At 42.8% G+C, this 18,514-nt stretch overlaps 1 long non-coding RNA gene across 1 annotated transcript in view; it reads left to right on the forward strand.

Annotated features, from left to right (window-relative positions):
• LOC308069668 overlaps positions 1-18,514 on the forward strand; it is a 64,398-nt gene that overhangs the window by 8,524 nt on the left and 37,360 nt on the right. Inside the window, exon 2 of the long non-coding RNA XR_013930479.1 lies at positions 1-18,514. This exon is cut by the window's right edge and continues 37,360 nt beyond it. This is a non-coding gene — a long non-coding RNA (uncharacterized lncRNA).

Here is an 18,514-nt window from a genome sequence, read left to right on the forward strand (position 1 = left end):
CTTACCATTATATCACTATACAGCATTACTGAAGCCCTAGACTGCAAGAATTACTAACCTAGTTTTCAAATAAAAACCTGCCTAGAATTCTGCTATAGAGATTTCCTCTAGAAAAATGCTAATAATAACCTGTACAAACTGCCCACAGAAGAGAGCAGCTATCTGTGGGAAGCATAAAAATTTCCACCCTGTTCAGCTGGGAAAGGGCAGCCCTGCCCCAACCCCCAGGGGGGTGCTGCTCCCTGCCCTTACTGGGAGCCGCCTTTCCCAGCAGGGGTTGCTTCTGATCATCACCCCCTCAAACAGGGGAGGGGCAGCACCTGCAGGTTTTGTCTTGGAGAAGTAGGATGTGGATGGGTCCTTTACCTGGTCTTTTGTTTTAGCATGTGTTAATTTTTTGTTATCTTTAGGGTTCTGGTTTTCTATGAATGGTAAATTTGAAGACCTTCTTGAAGTTCTTTCTGTACTCTTTGAGAATTAGGCTGCATATTATTAAGCTCATTTCTTTTACACCCCATTCTTTTTTTACCAGACTTTAGCCTGAAACTAGAAAATGTTTTATATAAGCTTTGTTTTTTAAGGCCATCAAAATTTAGGATTCCTAGGAAGAAGATGCTAGGGAAGAAGTATTTGGAAGAAGCAGTTCAGGTTTGTTCTTAACTTTTTTGCTCTGGATGAAGAGTCTGGAGCATGCATGAAGATGAGCAGAGAGGTTTGTTAGTGCCTTAGGAGGCAGCACCCGTTAACAGCTATGCTAGGCTAGGTGCTTCCCTAGTCTTTGTTCTGAGCCCATCACTAGCAGAGGCTGCTGCCTTTCCTACGACTGGGGATGCTTTCAGTGCCTGTTCTGTGTTCTTCAGGGCATGAAGTAGTGGACTGCAAGCACTTCCCGAAGAGCAGCTGCTCCTTCTTCTGAGGCATCTTTCGGTCTGCTTCCAGATCGAAATAAATGTGGGTATGATGTAGGTGCATGACTCCAGAGATGTGCCTCAGTGCTATGGTTTGTTTATTTTCTGGAGCTCTTCAAGAAAGGTCAAGGTTGTTTTCAGATGGATGGCACACAGTGTCCCTGCCCCAAAGAGCTGATGTTTAAGAAAACTCTTTCAAAACTGTAATGAAGAGAGGAGGCGGCTGTTACACAATCTAGCCAAATTATATTGATAATATGTAGTAATTATATAGCACTTCACATGATCAGAGCACTTTACAAACATTAACTAATTTACAGCATTTACTGAAAACAGATGTGCTTTTTCTGGGAAAAAGAGGGGAAACACTGACTGTGCTGGCAGTGGAGAGCAATGGTCAGGTTCCAGTCCCCAGTTTGTGAAGAAGCTGGATGTTGTTGCAGGGCTCCATGGAGGGACCTCCCAGAGGTCTTCCAACTGCTTGCACCTCTAGCTAAACCATGTCAAAAGGGAACGTTACCTTTCTCTTCCATGGCAGTTCCTGAATAGAAAAGGTAATCTTAATCTGTCAGATGATCTTTTAATATCCAAGAAGAATGTGGCCTGCTGGTGAAGGCAAGTAACTGCTGTGGTGATCATCAACACCTGATACCACTTGGAGCAAGACAGCTGATGGCAGCAGCAACCGGTCTCCTGTGGAGCAACACAAAAGGTATGATTGCCTTGGTAGACCCGAGGCTGTATTCTGACTTTGGAGTCTTGCGTTTTCTTCCTTCTTGGCTTTCTGTTTAACACCCTCTGCATATCTGGCTAGCCTTATATTTTTGTGACACCACCTGTTCATCTTGCATGGTACCTTGTATTAAGCACCATTAAGCTGGATGCAGCTGTAAATCGTATTGTGCTAGATGGGCTTTAGAGGCACAATAAGGATGTTACTTTGACTCTTCAGTATGTGTAGCCTGTTTGGTCACCAAAATGAGTAGCTTCTACAATGAGTCATGTACAGCTTCTTAGAAGGTACTGGAAGAAAAATACCTACAAGGCAAGGGTGTGAGAACACAAATATCTGGAATTCCTGTGTTAAAAAAAAAATCCTGTGGAAAAAAAAGATTATTTGTCTTTTTCCCCCTCCTGTGGTCAGCCACTGTTTTCTTTGCCTCCTACCTTCTTTGCAGGGTAATTAAAAAAAAAAAAAAAGATGTTTACTTGGCTAAGTATTTTGCTATCAATACCGTACATATTAACCTTACAAATTAGCCTTTTATGCAGTACTGTATCAAAAGGCTCTTGAAGTCCGATTGAATTATGCTTTACTTCTTCACCCTGTACCTTGTCAGTGTCACTTCCTCAAAGAAATTAATCAAATTTGTTAGGCATGACGTCCCTTTAGTAAATCCAGGATGACTCTCTAAACAATCTGTACTTGCCAGGTGTGCTCCAGTATTGTCCCTGAGCGGTGAACGTAGACTTCTGCGCAAATACAGAAACTATAAATATGTGCTCAAGTGGTGGAGGGAGGGGTAGACCTTATTACAGGACTGTAATGCAAGATCTGGCTGAGGATGAGGGGAGTATGGGGGTAGGAAGGTAATCCTTGTAACACCACAGGTATGGACTAGAGAACATAAAAGATGATGTAAAAAAAAAAAAAAAAAAAAGCTGAGGGGTGCTTCAGCAGTGTTGCAGCCTGGTATTGAATGGAAAAAGCAGAGAAGGGAACATGAGGTTTGATGCTCCAGGGCTGGGCTGTGCCACAGAGCAGTGGTGGGAGGTGGCAGTAGAAGGATTTCTGCAATGCTGCAGTAAAAAAGCTGAAGCCTTGAGCAAAGGTGTGGGAGACCCGGGAGGCTACTGAGCTACTGCAACACGGGGCTGGGCAGCAGGGCAGTGCAGGGCTGGGGGTGGGGGGGAAGAGCCAGGAAAGGGGGTTTCTGGTGATGCTGGTTTCTGGCAATGCTGCAGTGCAGAGGAGTTGTGCAGAGACGGGGGAGGGAATGCAGGGAGCTTGGTGTAATGATGCAGTGCAGAGCAAGGAAGAAGGAAAGCTGTGCTGCAGATCCGAGAGCTCAGGTAGGATTCGGGGAAAGAGCAAGGACTGTCTGGCTGCTGTAATGCAGTAGTGCAACAGTTCTGAGCATTCACTTGCCTCTACCATTAAGAGCAGGAGGGAGGCAACAGTTTTAAGGCAGGCTCAAAAATTGTTCATTTTATAACCAGTGCTTATTTCTGAGTCTCTTTAATGATTGCTTTTTCCAAGCCTTTTTTGTCCCTGAGAAGGTGAAATTTGATTTGATAGGTGATTCTCATGTCGTCATATGGCTCCAGGAGCTGGGGCTTTAGGAAAAAGATGAATGATGGGATCTGCAGATCTGAGCTTAGGAAGCAGAGTCACAGTGACAGCAGAAGCAGAACTGTGCTCATTTGATATTGAGTGATTGCTGTCTCTTAATCTCAGTTTTCACTTGCATTGCATGTTTTGCTCAAGGAACTCCTCTTTTTTGCTTAAAATTGCTTTCACCAAGTCTTGCACAAGAATATTCTGTCTTGGTGCAGTGATATAATGGATTTACTGGACAATGAAATGCCCACAGTTTTGCTACAGAAACACATGAGGCCCTCATCAAACAGATTCTTTTTCCAATTAAATAGGTATGTTTTGGTTGTTATGTGTCTCGTGCTAAAAAAGCTTGTGAGGAACTCGAGCAGAACTTGCAGTAAACCTACTTGAAGTCAGGAAAACGTAATTATTCTCTTTCACTTGGCTTCTGTTTCCTTTCAAGTCTCTACAGTTGTTTTTTTCTGCATTAAGGACTAACCAGTTTAGGAGAGGAAGCTTGTACTTGAGGGACAGGAACAGACGAAGCACAAAAGTATTGCTTCCTCCTACAGCACTTGTCACAAATCAAGATATTCACTGAACAAAAAATGCTGAGGCTTGAACATCTCTTTTCATTTTAGAATTAAAAGAGAAATGAGAAGTGTGTTTAAAAATGTTTCATGAGATCAGGGTGAGGATAGCTAGCTGTGTGGTGGCTAGGAGCTCCAGTGAGGATGAAGGAGGACAAGCACTGCTGACAGCTGGGGCTGTGGGCACAGCTTCCAGAGCGGCAGGTGAATATGTAGTACTGTTTATAAAGGACTGTTATCTTTTCCACATGTCCCAACACATGTCAACCCATCCCAGAAATCCCAGCCTGCACCTGAAATACTGCACTGAAAATGAATTTTTCACTGGAAGTGCCTGGCTTTCCTCAGTAGGTTTCTGGAAATGAAACTGCTTTTTCCCCAATTAATTCTGATGCTTTTGAGCTCTAGTTTACCGTGTGCTCATGGCTGAGACACTCATCAGGAATCAACACAGATGTAACTACTCTAGTAACATCCTCAGAAGCAAACCTAGATGTTGCCTGAGAGCAGGTCTACATAACCAGCTGGGAAAAGTGCTGTTATTTGCTGTCATCTCCTTGATATTACCGCTGGAACTGTTATTACACCCCAGTGCAATGTCCTATATTGTCAAAGAGGGACCACTCCTCCGCAGCTCCAACGCTGTTCTTCAAGGAATTATATAGGACTTTTCCAACAGGTTGTAGTGTGAATCACTGTCATCTTATGCAGCCCCTCCTGCAAGGGGAGCAAAATGCAAAAGGAAATGCTTAGCTGATTATCTGATTGGATCTGAAAAAAAGCAGTGAGGTTGATCTCCTGGTTGATTATTCACTGGTTTAAACATTATGTAGGACTTTCATCTACTCCGCTGCTGCCTTCCTTATTCTTTCCTTACCAGGATTAACAGATAAGAAGATGGAGTGCTCAGTGAAAAGTGAGAGGTTTTGTTAGTAGATCTGTTCATCTATCAAAGTCCAGTCTGCAGCCTTCTGTAAATTGACTCTATTACTTTTTTCTTTCATAAATTACTTTAAAAAATAGAGACAAAAGGCTGTCAACTGGGTTAGTTCCTGGAAAAATCCTTCTTCTGTTTAATATACAACTCTTGAGACATTTAAAAGTGAGATGCAGCCACGTGTGAATGCCTGCATATATACTGAAGTGCCATATCACACTGAAGAATTTCAACATCTCACACGGTGACTTTGCTGCAGATTGGTTTTTCTTCGAAAAGAAGCCGGGTTTGGGAAGGTATCTCTGCTCAGCCCCTCAGAGACAAGGCTTTTCACTCACCCACACTGACTGCGTCATCTAGGGCGATACTGGTACCCCCAAATCAACTGTCTCTTCCCAGTTGTTTCAGCTTGGTTGGGCACAGATTTGCAAGCATGTTGGTGTGCCTACAGCCCTTTCTATCTGTGCTTTGTGGACTTCGCTATTAAGAACAAGGTTCTGCATTCCTATTCATCGTATTTATCTATTGTCCTTTCCTAGGTCTTAGGAGCCCTGCAGAAGAGTGGGTCATTCTCCTGTTTCTAACCACATGCGTGTCTCCGTGAAGTCCTGTTGCAGTGGGCAGTTGCATGAAACATGCTTGTGGTTATGGCACTTAGGTATGGGTTTGTTTCTGTACTTCAGGTCATTTATAGAGTGTGATGGCAGGGAATTCATGGTAGTTCATCTGGCAAACCCAGAGGCAGCTGTTGGCCAGAGCATGGGAAGTCTGGATGTTCGTTGATAAAAAAACCCACACTCCCTGCGTGTTTGTGAACCACACTAACCTCCAAAATGAGTCAAGCTTGTAATATCATTTCACAGGAGTGTTTTCCTGATATTTCCCCTCTGCTTCCTGCCCTCCCCCCCCCGCCCCCCCCCCCTTAAGTCATTCTTGCTGTCAAAGCATCTGGAGGGAGATCAGAGCACTGAATAGGTCATCTTTTATCCAAAACAGGTGGTGATTCACAACTTTAAAACAAGTCACTATTTCTGTTTTGTCTTTCTCTGCTGAAGAAATTCTTTTATACCTGGTATTTTCCTATTATGTATCTTCTTTCACTGTCATAGCATCACCTCTTAAACTTTTGCCTTAACATATTAAGTGTCTTCAGCTGCTCTGAAAATAGTTCTCTAAGAGAATGCTGGGCATTACCATGATGCCAGTGTCTGTCGGTGGTGAAGCATCAGCCATCTCTGATACAAGGTTGAAAATCACCAATGAGGGTGGGGGTGAACAGAAACAAAAGGTCAAGCCAAACATTAAGTTCTTGATTTCTAATGATACATGGAGTATAGGAAACTGCTAACTAAAAGGAAGCAGAAATGAGCATTCTTGGTGCAAGCAGACACTTAAAATTTCTTCAGTATCTGGCAGGACTGGTCCTAGGACACCAGTCTGACTCTTACTGTGCTGTGCATGAGAGCAGTGCCCTCACTTCAGATACTGATACATATTAGCTTAATTTTTTGAAAACCTGAGGGATGTGAGCAGAGCCTGAACCAAAATATACCATCCGAAACAGCAGGCTATGTCCTCATGGGCACCAGTTTTGCCTTAGGATTTTGGCTCCTTTTCCCAAGCAGCAGTGAAAGGACCTTGCCAAGTTTGCTTTTGTTTTGTCACCTATGGGAGGCACAGTCCTGCTCAGTGGCCCCATTGCAGCTGTGGAAAGGAGGCAGCATTCGGGCCCAGACCGGACTTTGTTCTGATTTGGGACTGGAGAGCAAAAGGAGTAAAAATGGGCAAAAGGATGTCAAATATCAGAGGTGGCTAAAAGAGTGGAAAGTAGTCAATTAAAAGCAACAGATGGGAAGAGAAAATTCAAGACAGCATCTTTTGCCTTTAGGGTAATAACTTGAGAGAGTTGAGTGTTTGTTCCTGCAACTTCGCTTTCATTAAAAAACACTGTTTGAGAACAAGATTTAATCTGCAGTAGATGTATAAGAAAAGATTGGCATTTGAACTGACTGAAGAGTTGGCAACTGTTTGACACCTAACTCTTGCAGACTCTACTTGTGAACACTTCATAAACAGACTGAGATTTTCCTCTTCACGAAGTAGTTTTATCCTTCAAAGCTGGTCCGTGCACTTGGAGTCAGCTCCCTGTAGCCACGGCTGCCCAGGCTCCTCGCTGCCAAGCTTCCCTCAGTGATCACTTTGCGAGATTGGTCCCCTCAATCACACGGTGCCATTTCACCCTGCTCCCTGCTGCCACTGAGGAATGACGTCTGCCTGGGATGGATTTTGTCACAAATCTTGATTGTATTTTATGCTCCAGTGCATTCTGTTTACAAGGGCAAAACCCTCTTCTCTTGGCAATTTACACCAGGCAGCCGTCCCTTACACAAATGGGTTTTCCAACAGGAATAAACAGATGCAAAGCCAAAGTTGTTTTCTATGCAAGAGTCCCTGGAATGCAAGTAAATATTTTTCTCACTATTTGACCAGCCCAGGATGACACACTAGCAGAACGATGAAAATGTTTGTCAGTTTTGCAGAATATTTCCTTTCACTAAGCCTTGAAAAAATGGTAAAGGTGAGCATCAGAGTGGGGAATTTGCCTGTGTTACCAATGAGGAGAATTCATACTACTTTTTAGTTGTCATGAAGTTTGCAAAGTTGCTTATGTCAGCTTTGGTTTCATTGTCAGACGACTTAGTTCCAGTTGAGCTCTTCCATTTAAGCTGTTAAACAAATGAAAAGCAAAATTGTCACTTTTAAATAGAGTCCGCACATAATCACATTTTGAAATGGTCCTCTGTGGTAGAAGCAGAAGTTGTGTGCATTATAATATTGAATTTTAAATAATATATTACACAAAATAGCTTCCAATTTGATTTGGGGGGATATATTTTCATGAATTATTGAGTATTTGATTATTGTAGAAAGCCTTTGCTGTTATGCACTGAAACTGTCACTCTCCCAGGCCTATGATATATGAGTTTGGTTATCAATATTTAAAGTTACGGTCAGCCTGTGTGCATGGCTGCTGATACTGGAGACACGGACTAATCAGTAGTAATGTATATGTGCCTCCTGTCTCTTGTTTGCCAGGCAGAGCTGGAGCAAATTGAGTGTAGAAGATTCCCAAGTGATTTGTGGACTGGTTTGTCATTCTGAGCAGAAGCCCCTTTGACACTGCTGCATAGAAATAAGGTGAAGAAAAGTTTGCTCAGCTTTCAGGAGAGGAGGTGTAGGAAGCCCAGCAGGCAGCAGATACGCGACTTCCTTGTCTGTGGTGATAAGGGCCAGACTGAGTAGCAGTTTAGATATGAGTATTTAATGTGAAAAAAGAGAAATTGGCAAGCGTTGAGGCAGTCTGTGATGACTGGGGAGTAAAAATTTACTGGCATCTACCAAAATGTTCTGAGCTGTCGGATATAAGCCCAAGCCTCTTGGAGGATTGTTAACCCCAGAGATACCTTGGAGACTTGTGCGCAAGTAGGATGCGGACTGGGACTTCTTCATTCTTAAAAAAACAAACACACACCAAAACCTGTATCTTTATGCGGAGAAGCAGCCTGTGGGCACAGGACTTTCATTTTAACTAGTGTGTCCACAGGCAGTGTTGTGTGAGGGTGATTACCTGCAGAGATGCCCGTGATGCACTTCTAAAGCATCATGCAAACATTATGCAAAGCAAGTATTATGCACCAATGAAGTTAATCATCTCTTGCTTAAACTGCAGGAAAGCAAAGCCCGGTGCTAAGTGACCTCTCTCTTGTTCTAGACGGTGTGGAAATGAAGATGATTGCGCAGAGGTTAATTAGAGCAGGCCCAAACTGACTGAAGCCGGTGGGGACTGCTGCAGGATAAATTTGCACCCAGAAGTTTGTGGTGTTGTGCTGTGATTGCAGACATGAGAGAACTAAAATAAAAGAAGCACTCTTGCAGTTAAAGTGCTGACTTGTCCTTGTCTAATTGAGGCTGGATGTGTCAGTGGGTAACAGCAAAGCAGACTGAATATTGTGCTAGCTGTCACTCCGTGGAATCCCTTCATGAACTGAGGAGCACTGGGGTTTGGTTACCTTCGTTGCAAACTGGGTATTTACTTCAATGATTTGGCTGAGATCGGAGGCCAAAGGAGAACCCAATAATTCCATTTCTGTAGCTCTTGTATAAGACTGGCTCACAGTTGTATTGTCAAAAGGGAAGACAGAGGTAGGAGGAACGAGAGGAGTGGCTGCACAAGCATTTAAAAAGGTGAAAAAAACAATACAACTTTGTTTCTTAAAAGCAGGAGGCAAGTCTTGTGGTATGGAACAGAGAAAGCCAAAGCAGACCCCTTGCTTGTCCTTGTATTGCTCATGTATTTAGTAGGGGCGTATTAATCATAATCAACTGTATACTGCAGCACACAAAACCACCCATCCCAAGGCCTGCGTGTCCTTGACAAACTGTTAAATATAGCCTAATCAAAAAGGCAGACTCCAGTAATTACTGGAGAGGTTGCACCTTGGCAGCTGCTGAAAGGTAGCAAAGATGTCATAAACCACATCAAAATCACAATTGCCACTTCTCTCCCCTGGAGCCTTTTGAACATTGTTCACTCCCCAGGTCTGTATGCAGGCAGGGAGAAAGGGAAGATCTCAAAGAAGTGTGTGCTCCGCCCCTGGATTTGTGGCCAAACAGGGAACTGGGACAGCACAGCAGAAGCGGCGTGGTGGTGGGTCAGAGGGGTATATAGCCATACGGGTATGCCTCCGTTTCCCCTTCTTTCCTCTCATTTCCCCTTGTGAGGCTCATCTCTCCTGGCCCCTCCCTTGGAGAAGGGAATAGTGGTTGGCAGAGCTGTAAAAGCTTTATCCTCTCTGCTGACTCTGTGCCTTTCTCCAGAGATGTTTTCCTCTTGCCACTGATTGCAGTGAAGTTCACAAAAGTTAAATGTGATGCAGATCGGGATGTTTAATGAATCAGAAAAGCTTGGTGTGGACAGAGGAATGATTCTGTACTAGATATGCTTCTCTCTAAACTGCACACCTCATTCCTAGTTCAGATTCTTCCCTCACCTCCCCCTCCTTCCTTACAGAAGATAGATTTATTCCGTGACTGGGGTCAGTACTGTTGGCTTTTATTTGGGCAATTTGCATAAGCCTGCAGTAAGTGAAGAAGCTGACAGGGAGGAGTTCCTTTCTGTTGCTCTTACACTCATAATTCAGCTCATAGCTGTGCTTGGCCTTTGTGGATGGCAGATTTCCAGCTGATGTGCTGTAATAACATGCACACAGGTTTCATATTTAAAAATTCACAGGAGCTGAATAATTACAGCATCCTGCCTAGCAGTATGTTTGGTGACATGTCCTGAAGAGCTTTGCTGACCTGAGATGTTTTAGAGGCAAGGGAAGGGCAAAGATGCTGTGAGCCTTTGTTTCATATTAACTTTGTGGACTCAGGAGAGGCAAGGTTGTGTCCCCAGGTGACTAGTCAAGGCACACTAAAACTAGCATTTCTCAGTTTCCTTCCTTATATTGCTTACCTTCATGAAAGTTTTAAATAAGACCACCAGCACTTCTAACCTGCTGTAGTTTCTGCATGGCTTCATCAATAATGTACTTCTACCCATTTTCCTGACTTCAGGGAAATTTGAATTTGCCTCTTGAATACTTGGGATTGGACTCATCTCTGGTTCCTAGGTGAGTTCTGGGACAGCTTTTATCTTTACTTCATTACAAGGGTTGTCATTCATGCCTGAAAAGTGACAAAGCCATCCCTTTCACTCCAGCTATGGCTGGCTTTTGCTGTCAGTTTGCCCTGAGCAAATCAGCAGCTTATGTTAGGGGATGCTTTTTTCCCATCTTGCTCTAAATATCTTTAAGAAAAGTCTTCCTCCCCTGCTGCAGTTTCCTAGGTTGTGCTGGGACTACTGAGGTTGGTAAAGTTTCAAGAACATCTGAGCAGAATCCTTGTCCTGAAGTCATGTGCAAGGACAACTTAGAGCTCCTAGAGCATCTATGGACTCCCTTGGCTCTCCTAATTAGAAACAGCTAGGTTAAAAGGGCATCCCTTGATGTATCTTGGAAGAGGACTTAATAAACTCCTATCAGAAAAATAAATCCATTAAGAATTTGAATACATACGCATACTGTCGAGTAATGTGCTGATGCTGCTAGATATTATGCTTTGTCTTGGAATATGGGAGAACTTCAGCAGTGACTTTCTACAAATAATGTCTTCTAGTATTGTTCTAATAGCTCATGTGCATTCAGCTTAGTCCTGTATCTATAAATATTTTAGCCTGGTTACTCTTACCTAGGTTCATTAAGCACTTAAAGGCTCATAACTGAAGCGGCAGAAATGGAAAGAGACCCCATGCTCTACAGAGCACTAGAACTTCTGTGCTGCACTACTGCTTTTATAAAATGCTTTGCCTAGGTGTGGAGATGACAGTGGTTGAGGAATGTTTAGAATGTCTTAACTCTGTTTCTGTGTTTTAATAGATCTTGCTTAGTGAACAATTTCTTGCTGCCTGAAGAGGATTTTCTGCTGTTCCTTTTCTCTTGGCTTATCTGATATATGCGTAACCCTAACTACAGCTTAACAGAGGCTTTTGGGCTATCTGGCTGGGTAGCCAGCTCTATTATTTTTCTGTGCACGATAGCTCTATAAAGGTTTAAAAGTATAAGCATCAGATGTGTTTTAATGCTCAAGGACCATTTCCCAGCAATTAAGGGAGAGCACTGAAGGTATGAGACTCTTCCTACAGGCCGTTAACTACAGCTGCCCTTTGGCTATTTGGGAAGCAGGCTGAGGTTGATGCTATTGCTATTTTAGCACAGCTGCAAAGGACAGATGTGCTAAAACAATTAGAATAAGTAGTTGTATCTCCTAAAATGCTTTTTTTTGCTTCATATGTGGCAGTAGGGAGTGATGTTCTTTTATGTAGGCTGAAGCATCATAGGTATTAGCACGGACCCATCCTGGTGGAGGAATTTCTCAGGATGGTCTGGAGGATGAGGCTGTTGTTGGCTGAGTCATTCTGGTTAGTAGCTCACTGGTGATGGTTCTAATGAATGAAAAAAAACTCTGGCCATAAAGCACAGCCATAAACCCTAGCTAGGCTGCAGAGATCACATGGGATCTTCTCCAGTGAAGAGTCTCCTGGGCAACCTCCTCTTGGCACCGGATCTGCTTTCTGCCTTTGAGAGATCAAGAGCATGCCTGATGCTTTTTCTTTGCGAAGAGACAGTCTACTGATGGCACAAAGTGAGGAGAGCTTTATTCACTGGGAAAGTGCTGACTGTGCTATCAATCAGCCCTCATACAAGCCTTGAGTTATTAATAAAAGCCTGGTAATCTAACACCTGCTCTCAATCTTCCTTTCTGAGGGCATAAAAAGCCACAAGATCAGCCTCAGCAGTTTTGTGCATCTCCAGGACTTGTTAAATCTCACTCACTTCCTTTAACCCACTTCCTGAAGTCTTAAGCATCGATGCTTTACGCTCTGGCTTGTAAATGAAGCCTGTTATTATCATTGAGATAGTGGTTTTATGGCATAAATAATGAGCTGAAACAGGGGAAGAGGCGTTGTGTGGAATTACTGCCTGAACTGAGATGGAAATAATCAATATGTCCTCACTTACAAATCTCATCTGCATGTCGACTTCATCTCACTGGCTGTCTCGCTACCAATTCATTGCACAGGAGGCCCAATAAAACATGCTGGTGTCATTGATCTGTTTTATTCATAGCCGAAGATAGAAATGCATCATTCAAAATTAATGGAAGGGCTTCTTACTGCCCCATCCTGGTGGAAGTATCCTGCAGCCAAGCATGGCTGGAAGATAGAGGTGGGATTCAAGCAAGCAGCAGCACGTTCAGATCCATCACAAGATGTATGTCCTTCAGGGTTCACCTTGGGTTTCTGGAACTTGTCATGTCACAGTGTTGGGCCCTATCATATGTGGTAGAGCAAAAGCAAAAAGCCTTTTTTTGTTAGGTCACTTGGTCGGATTCGCCCCTTCACATTACCAAGAAGTTTGCAGTGCAACCAGCGTCTGCATTTTCAGTGGTTTTGTCTGGAGACATTTGAGAAGTTACTGAAGGGCTGCACAATAATGGCTTGATTAGGGGACTTGTGGCATCCATGGGGAAGAATTGATTTGTGATGTATTGATCATATGAAAAAAAAAAAAAAAAGCATGGACATAGAATATGGTCTTAGAGAAAGTGTTTATCAAAGAGCAGAAATTGCAGCAGGTTATTTGTTTTACATGAACAAACAGAGGGAAAACCAGCATTGAAAATACTACCTAGGGAGAGAGAAACTTGTGTATCTCTTCACACTTGGAGCTACGCCTCTGCTCAATAGAAGGTTCTTGTTCTATTTATGCATGAACACCTGGAAAGTCAGTCATGTGTCTTCCTCTGTTGATAATAAGAAAAGCAGAAAAGGAGTGTGGAAATGGTGATGTGATCTGGACAACCTAGTGATGCTGACAAAAATCCCTGCCTGGAGACCTCAAGAACACTTTTGTTACTGCCACTTAGGTCTCTTGAAGAGGAATTATGTGTCTAATTTGAAGTTCAGCTGGATGAAAAGAATTATTTGAGATTTGTCTCCAACGGTCACTTAAAAATGGATGTAGGGAAAAGTATAATTAAAAGGAAAAGAAACTAAACTAGTTTCCCATTGCTTACCCAGTCAAGATGAGTGACCAGCCTGCACCGCTGCTTCTTGCCTGTTTTAGGTTCTTTGGCAAAGAAATTGCCAACTATTTGCTGAGGAACAAATATTCCTTAGAAAGCAGTTTCCTTTTCCAGGTATCTCATTTGTGACCTAGTTAAAACTTGCCTATTGATCTTGGAGGTGAAAAGCAAAGAAAATAATCTATTGGATTAGCTGCCTCTGAGGGGAAAGAAGTTTGATTAGTAAGCTTGGCTCCAGAGGAGCTTCCACTCCTGTTTGCTTTGTCATCCCTTTTTCTGTCCTCAGCTCTAGCATGACTGTGGGATCCCAGGGAGTCTTTTTACTGTAATAATCCAGTATTTATACAGAGAAGACATGGTCCTGCCGTATATAAGATCTTCACTCACTACTTTGTCCTTTGCAGCTAGTTATGAGATGCTGCAAATCGGTCTGTCAATCCAAACTATTTTTACAAATGGAGTAAAGGAAAAAGGAGATCAAGGAAAAACGACTGAGGAAAAGCCAGTTATCTCTTAATGATATGGGTGCTGGAAATAATTTGTTTCTTTTCCATCTCTGAGAGAACAAGACCTGAAAATGGTACATGGAGCTAAAGATCTAAGTCAGATTTATAGGACTAAGCTGGCTGCCAACAGACTGTCACAGAGTAAAGCCTAATTGCATCTGCAAACAATGTAGCCCATCGATGAGCATCCAGAGGGCCCAAGTTCTTCACTCCCAGACTGAAGCCCAGCCTGACCTGCCAACACAGAGCTGCTCCCAGGTTCAGATTTACTGTGGCTTACTTCTTTGCAGCAAGCCAAACCCTCTGCCTTATTGGAAAAGCTGCTTTCAGATGCGAATTGAGTTCAATAATTGCTCAACCAATCGCTCTTTTCTTGAATTTATTGCATCCAGTACATTTATAGAATATTTTAAGAGTTTCTCTGGCATCTCTCTTATTGGGAGTCAAAGCATTGGACTGCATGGCAGGTCTTCAGCTGGAATAAAGCAAGTGACACAGTTCAGCTGGCTTCATGGGGGACTTGGTATGTGAAGCTGATAAAATACTTGGATACTCAGACAAGTTCTTGTTTCTTAGATTTCAAAATGCTTTCGAGTTTAACCTCATCTCCTTCAAGCTCCACTGATTTTGATTTTCCCCAAACTTTAAAATAAAATTAAAGCAGAAACTAAAGGTGAGGACTAGCGCTATGGACAGTTCCCCCATATCCATTGTCTGAGAGCTTGAATACAGCAACCAGGAGGAAGATACAGCGGAGAAGGGATGGAAACAACTGTTAATCGCAAAGTTTGTTCTTTCCCCGTTTTTATTTTAGTGCTTGTCAGAGTAAATCAGTGCCTTTGCTAGGTCTGCTGTAAGGCAGCCCTCTTGGCTAGAGCTTGCCTCCGCCGCCACTCCCTGCAGAGTGCACAGGATCCATTAAGGAAGTAAAGGACATGCTTTGAGCAAAGCTTCATCCTTTTACATGTTTAATGTTTTTGTGAGTCTGATGGGAAAGCTGAATTGAAAATCTTGCTTCTTGTGTTCCTTTTTGAGCCATTTTCTCCCCTGTTCCCTTATTCAGGCTAATCTGTCATCCAGGACATGGCCCGTTACCAGCTGTGACTCCATCACATCCCAGGAGTGTAGACACCACATTTTTGAGGGATTCTAGCAGACATGAGTTGTGTCTAGGCACCAGCTCCAGCCTATCTTGGAAGAATATCCTTGTGTTCCAGCTTGGCATACAGCCTACACTGTACCATAGACCTGACAGTATGTGCTTCAGTTCAAGACTATTTTATAAGACTAACAGCTCTTGAAACAGTTAATTTTACTTTTTTGTTTGTTTGTTTGTTGAGGTTACAATTAACAAAATGTAGAATTTTCATTTCAATCAGGCTGGTATTTAGTTTTTACAGATTCCAAGTTTGTTTAGAATGTTTGGGAAAATGAAAGCTGGCAGATGATAATGTAAGATACTAGTTGGGGTAGGACAATTAATCCTGTGTATTTTAACATTCCTCTTATGAACCAGTCTGAAGAAATAACTTTGAAGCCAAATCTTTTTGAATCATTTCCCTCTTTCCCTGGAGTTCATTTTTATTATTAAGAAAACTGCCTTTTATAAATGTTTAAGTACTAGAAAACATCAGGTGGGTTTGTGGAGATATTTTAAGTATAATCCTTTGGGTTGTATTTTGCTTCCATGAAGCTATCATAACCCCTGTAAATGTCAGTGGAAATTAGGCGTTTATATTAATGGAGGCTCCCCCCTCCCCTCTTTTTTCTTAAAGGTGGGATTTTTGCATTGCATCAGTGATTCAGAAGCAAGACTGAATTTCATCAGCATTTCTTCTGAAGGAGGTTTTGCTTGTTTGAGAGATCTTCTGGCAAGCAGCAATTGTTTAGAGGGGCTCTTTAGATTTTAATTTAGAATGAAACAAATTCAAATAATATGCAAAAGTAAAATTAAAAAGTGTATCAATTAACATACAAAAGTAAGCTGAACATGTGTTGTAGTTCTAACAACTCCTCAGAGGGTACCGCAGCCCGTAGAAGGGAAACAACACTAAGCATGCAAAGTGAACAGCTCCTTGCGGGGGAAGGAATGGGAAAATAAACTCAGGGTTCTGATTACAGAACCAAAAGCAAACGAGGTTTTAGAGTGAACTTTGTGGGTGAGGGGCAAAACCAGCCTAGCGGTCTCTTCAAACTGTCCTGTGCCTGAAAAAAACTTGTCTGTGGATGCTTTGGGTTGGGTAAACAGTGTTGTATCAGCTGTCTGGGGCTGTTACTAGGGGTCAGTATCGTATCAGCAACAGCTGAGAGTAGATCCTGCTATGCTTGGTGTTGCACCTCTTCAAAGATATGATTATTGCACCGAGCAACTAATGGGCTTGAATTTTGATATCTTTTTCTAAAAGCTGACATGAGAAAGGAGATGTTACTATGTGCCGTTGTACAGAGTAAGGCAAATGAAGTGACTTGCCCAGAGCAAAGACTTCAACTCATCTCTCCCCGGTCCTGAATTAGAAGCTGTCACTCGTCTAAACCTGTGTCTCACCACGGTGCACAAAGCAGCAACACTGAATTCCTCTGCAACCCTATAAAAGAAAGAAAGATCTCTGGTTCTGGGTATATTCCCTCAGAAAACACTGGTGGTGACGTGGTGGTGCTGGCTATGACCACCTCTATAAAGCACTGAGGTACCACCTACCTGGCATAGCCCCAGGGCTATAGTGGGCACCCTGAAAAGGAGGGAGGACTTTGGGTGGTGTCTGAGTGTGGGATGCCTGTGGAAGTGCCATCATCTGGGCGGGAATCCAGCTGTCTGCACCACCTTATTCCAAAATTAACTGAATTCCCCTCTGGGGTGGTTCATCCAATTAGTGAAAAAGCAGTTGCTGAAATCAGAAGGATTGCAAGCATGGGAGCACAGGATGCTTGGCTTTGCAAAGTGTGGGGGAAAAGGAAAAGGGGGAAGAATTTCTGCGCTGTGTAGCCAAGCCCCAAAGGAAGTGCATCAGTGCTTGTCTGAATGTTAAGCAAGTGATTAAGCATGGTGGTGAATCAAAGCTTAAATCATTACTGTAGGCAAGGATTGCATCCATATTTTTATCTCTACGCAATAGATTAATACATTCATGTGTTCTCTCAAATAAATTTCAACAGATTTTTATTGGGTGTTTTAGTATTATAGAGTAGTTGCTAAGGATCTGGAAAAGTCTTCTATGCCAGTAATGATGTCACTATGGAATACACATACAACCTAAATGTTAAGCAAGTGATTATGAAAACTTACACTATTTATATTTCCTGCAGACCCCACAGACTGTCCTGTTGTCATTTCCTGAGCCAGGTCAGCACTCAGGAGAGGGCCCCAGGCAGGACTGTAGGCAGGGGAGGGGGAGATTGATGTTCTGGGTTTTCCCCCGGGGTGCTACTCATTGACTGCGTGGCTGCGTGGTAGGGGTTAGGTGGGCTTGAGGGTGAGGTGCTGGCTGGTGTAAGGTGGGTTTGAGTCTGTTCTGTGGCTGCTGGATCCAGGGCTTGGGAGCCCTAGTGACTCACACGCAGCAGGCTGTGAGAGCCAGGAGAGCAACGACCGGCTGTGTCCAGCGACTTCAATGGGAAATTCTCTTTGCATTAATCACTGCTCAGTCCCCTCTCTTTTCTGCCTTGACAGACCCTGCACTGACCACTTTGGATGATTAATGATCCAATACGCTTTTTTTTTAAGGCTGCAGGAGCATCATATTCAATGTCAGGTTTCAGTTTGGGCCATTTATTTTATTCATTTCTCCCAGTTCTACTAGTATTTCAACTCCAATCACACTTTCCTTTTCCCTTTTGCTGTATGCCATGTATTGTGGCTGGTACCGAAATGGAGTTCCTGTTTTACTCACAGGTGCCTGCAATTCACTGAATGACTGAAGTGGTCCTTATATAAAAGGTTTGCAGTGGGCTTTAGGATCTGTCTGCTTGAGAAGCACTATGTATAATGTGTTGTTATTAATATTGCTTATCATGCTGAAATAGTTACCTTTTCCAGATGAATCATCACTGGCATAGCATTATTCAGTATATTGAAACTACCAGAAAATAGTGTTTTTCTAGGAGTAATATTCCCTCAGCACATTAGTTAGTAAATGTCACACACAAATTGCTCATGATTTCCCTTAGATCAAAGGAATATTTCATAACAGGTGCAATATGATTTTTTGCCTTCAAAAGAGAATGTGAGAGTCAGCATGATACATCCTATGGAAAAAGCTGTCTGGGATAAATCAGATTATTATGAGGGATGTGTAAAAAGAAGGACAGTTTCTATTTGACATCACGCGTGTTGTCCATGGTCTCAAAAGATGAAATATCCTGCTCTGGCATATGATAGTTGAAGGGCAGGCTGCAAGTAGTGTCTGCAGGAGTTCTCACTAGCAACTCAGGGAAAACTGCTTTCTACTTTGTACCCAGTCACACACACCACGTAACTGATTATGCTGCTGCCTTTTCCTTCCCCTTTTCTTCCTTCTACTCCATCAACACTCAGCACTAAGTCACTTACCATGCTGTGTTGGGTGAAA

Source organism: Falco punctatus (genome assembly GCF_963210335.1).
Source record: "Falco punctatus genome assembly, chromosome: 9".
In the NCBI taxonomy this organism is placed as follows: Eukaryota; Metazoa; Chordata; class Aves; order Falconiformes; family Falconidae; genus Falco; species Falco punctatus.